Raw genomic sequence first — 4,134 nt, 5'->3', positions numbered from 1 at the left:
AAACTTTCAAATTTTAAGTTTGGAAACTTAGTTTTTGAATTTTTGAATTTTTAGAAAAGGATTTATAATCTCAGATCTTTCAAAAGCACAATAATAGACTTAATTTTTTAAATAAAATAAAATAAGAATATAGCTAAAAGGCTTAACGTTTACCCAATTAATTAGATTAGGTGCGTTGCAACTTGCAACTAGCCTAAAAAAATAATAAAGCAACTTGGCCTAATACTGCAGCTTTATGTAAGCACTGTTTGGTTTTATCCTCTTGTTGGTCTGAATAAACAACTAGTGTACAATGCTTAGCCGCCTGTAATTTGCTGTTGCATACAATACAATTATTTAGAACAAAAGTTGCCGTGTTGACTGACTGAAACCTTTGCCACAGCTTCCTATATAAACAAGAAATTAACATCAAAACTGGAAAAGAATAATGTCTTCCTTTTCAGAATCAAATTTTGGCAACTATGGCATCCTTATCATCAGTGCCATTGTCACTATCATCCTCATCAATGCAATTAAGACTATCATCAAGGATAAACTCCATTACTTCAACAACCAAGGTAGCTTTCTTCTTTATCATACTTATACGTTAACCGTTTTTTACCTTGCAAAATCCCCTCTTTTCTTTCGTTTCTTTGCTTGCCATTTTGCCACTCCAAACCCCTTTTCTCCTTCTACTTATTTATTTATTTATTTATTATGAATGGTGTAATGTTCTCATTTGGATAGTGAATATACCATCGAATTGTTTTCACTCCTTATTATCTAAAACTCACTTAGTGGCGTTTGGACATAAGAATTTTAAAATTTTAAAAACAAAGTGAATTTTTTTTCAAGTGAAAATGGTATTTGAAAATTAGAGTTGTGTTTGGACATGAATATAATTTTGGTTTGTTTTTTGAATTTTTGTGAGTGATCCAGGGAACAGTTTTTAGATTGCGAACAAAAGTGAAAAAATTCTAGTTGGACATGTCCTTTTCCTGTTGGTTTACATGTATTAGATTGAAATTTATTAGGCCTTCTAATTAAATAAACCACAGACACCTCTTTATTTTGCTCAATCATAAACATGATTTGACTAATTGGTGAAATGAGGAAGATTATGACCACACCCGTCCTTGGCCAACTTTTATTTGCTTAATTATGTCTTAAACATCGTGCAGCTAGTGAAGGAGGAGAGCCAAGTGTAGCTCCTCAGAAAGTTTTACCAATTGAGGTACGTCCAGAGATGTCCTTGGATGAGCTAAATATACTAACTAATAACTTTGATGAGAAAGCTCTGATTGGAAAGGGATCTTATGGCTGCGTTTTTGGTGCTAAATTAAGCAATGACCAACAAGTAGCAATAAAGAAATTGGATACTAGTTCTTCACCAGAACCAGATTCCGACTTTGCAGACCAGGTTGATATTTTCCTCCTTTTCGTGTAACCAGTAGTAAGTATTACTCCATTTTAAGACAAAATATTTTCCTTTTTACATATGCAGTTAGCAATGGTTTCAAGACTTAAGCATGAACATTTTGTGACTCTAATGGGTTATTGCCTGGAAGCAAACAATCGAATCTTAGTTTATGAGTTCGCAACCATGGGCACGTTGCATGATGTATTACATGGTAATAGACTTTCCAATCTTGGTATGAATTCATTCAGAATAATCCTTTGTACAATTACATCATAAGTAATTGTGATTCTTGGATGTTCTGTTGTAGGTAGAAAGGGAGTACAAGGTGCTAAACCTAGTCTAGTTCTTACCTGGAATGAGAGAGTTAAAATTGCTTGTGGTGTAGCTAGTGGCCTCGATTATCTACATGAAAAAGTTGAACCGCCAATTATTCATCACGATGTCAGATCAAGCAATGTACTACTCTTTGATGATTTCATAGCAAAGATTGCTGATTTCAACTTGACAACCTCTGAATCTTCAGAGGACTTTGGTTACCATGGTCCAGAGTAAGCGTTGCATTGTTAAAACTTACCAGTTACCCTAACATTCCTAGTTAGCTTATACTGAAATTAGAGGTATATGTTCTTGTCATGTATGGTGCAGGTATGCCATGGAAGAAGCGATAACACGGAAAAGTGATGTTTATAGTTTTGGAGTTATTCTCTTGGAGCTGTTGACAGGAAGGAAACCAGTAGATTATACAATGCCCGAAGGGCAACAGAGTCTTGTTGCATGGGTAGGTTCTTATATATCTCTACCTAGCTAATTCATCTCATCTTTATGCACTCATTCATCCTCAAATCTTCTGCAGGCAACTCCGCTATTAAGTGAAGATAAAGTGAAGGAGTGTGTTGATCCCAACCTAAATAATGACTACCCTCCAAAGGCAATTGCCAAGGTTTTCTTCAACAAAATTCTTGTCAAACAAGGCCTTATATTTATTTTTATTTTTATTGGGCACAACGCTACTATATTTTCTATTGTTGCATTTCATCTTCTTGTGCCGAGGGTCTATCGGAAACAGTCTCTCTACCCCAGGTAGAGGTAAAGTTTGCGTACACATTATCCTCTCTAAACCCCACTTGTGGGATTATAGTGAGTTATTGTTGTTGTTGTTGTTATTTTGGACATAACGTAACACGCTATCGGGTTATTCTCAGGTGGCTGCTCTTGTAGAACTTTGTGTTCAATATGAGGCAGATTTCAGGCCAAACATGTCTATTATGGTCAGGGCACTGACGCCACTTCTCAATGCAAATTAAACCAGCAGGATCAGAGCCTCAAGCATGGAACATTATTCTTAATTGAAACAAGCTGCAGGGACAGTTTTAAGTACCAACGAGGCTGTGATCCAAGTCATGGATCCGTTGCCAATCCAAGGAAAAAGGAAATCTTGATAAAGGACTTTTGGAATGTTGTTTGCTTAACTGATTTCTTTAAGATTAAATAATATTATGTTCTCATTTTCAAAGTGCAATGGATGTTTGACTACTCGTAGACTACTACTTGGCGATGATTTGAAAGTTCAATGTTTACGAATTTGGCATAAGTAGGTCTCGTCTCGTTTAGTCTTTTGGACATGAAAAAGGATTCAAATTTCCATAATACTCGCATCGTCTTTTTGGTCAAACGCAAAAGATAGAGATTCCTCCATCGGTCCCAAATCCATTATCTAATGGGAAAGGTCTAGATTTGTTCCTATACCTTGATAAAATGTTTATATTTACCCCGTTATCTTTCGGTCCAAATATCACATTACCGTTACCAAAGTAAACGGATTCAACCCTAACCCTAACAGATGTCCACCTCTCCTTTTAAACCGTCACTTGGGTATCCTTTTTCACATGTCCTTCCTTTTCCCCATTACAGGTTGTTTGGATTGTTGTTATATGTCGTTTTATAATGTATCATATTTATACTGAATTGTATTGCATTATTTGATGAATACAATATTTGGATAGATTGTATTATTTGTCGTCGTTTCATGATGTCATACACCAACAATATAAACTTGCAAAATATTATACCTCATATTTTCGTACGTAAGAGTACGTCGTTAGTCAATTGATGTAAGCTCAGGAATGAGATCATCTTTGAAAAGTTTATAAAGTAAGTTAATCATGTTACCGTGGAGGTTATAAATATTTAAGATCACGAATACCAAGTACCAAGAGGGTTGGAAGACATAGAAGCTAAACGAATTGAAGAAAATAAATTTCGTCGAAAGTCGACGAGTTGGGAATGTTATAACACGTACTTTGGGGGTGAGACTAGGGTGCTTAACATTATAAGGAGGTTATATTATTAATTACGTTAGTCGTATGATAGTCGTGTATGTTATGTTTTGAAGTCAAACAAGTTATGGAATGGCAAAGGTCATCACAAGTTACATTCATAAATATGCTGAAAATTAGGTCAAACGTAGCTGAAATTTTCTCCTAATATACTTAGAATTACAGGGTGATCTACCTACCAAATTGAAGATCTACGAGTCTATTTACTAACGCATTTAACCGTTCATCAATACGACATTGGAATAGAGAGATATTCACATTTTTATGATACTTTGCAAGCACCTCCCATGGGACCCACAAAGTCGGTGTAAAACTCCAGCTTGTATTTAAATCAATTCTAAGTCATTTTAACTCATGTTTCTCGACAAAATAGTTTCGAAATCCTCCTAGAGGCTCTCT

The 4,134-nt window shown here is 35.2% G+C and overlaps 1 pseudogene across 1 annotated transcript; it reads left to right on the top strand.

The window, feature by feature from the left end:
- Window positions 1–264: 264 nt before the first annotated feature.
- Window positions 265–2,918, top strand: LOC107821615 (putative protein kinase At2g41970; annotated as a pseudogene). Its single transcript, XR_001656179.2, has 7 exons — window positions 265–557; window positions 1,161–1,399; window positions 1,484–1,610; window positions 1,707–1,947; window positions 2,045–2,177; window positions 2,253–2,339; window positions 2,602–2,918. The product of XR_001656179.2 is annotated as a putative protein kinase At2g41970 (transcript).
- The last annotated feature ends 1,216 nt before the right edge of the window (window positions 2,919–4,134 follow it).

This window comes from Nicotiana tabacum, chromosome 6 (assembly GCF_000715075.1).
Source record: "Nicotiana tabacum cultivar K326 chromosome 6, ASM71507v2, whole genome shotgun sequence".
NCBI lineage: Eukaryota > Viridiplantae > Streptophyta > Magnoliopsida > Solanales > Solanaceae > Nicotiana > Nicotiana tabacum.
Note: the sequence above shows the minus strand (reverse complement) of the source record. Positions and strands in the feature narration are given on the sequence as shown.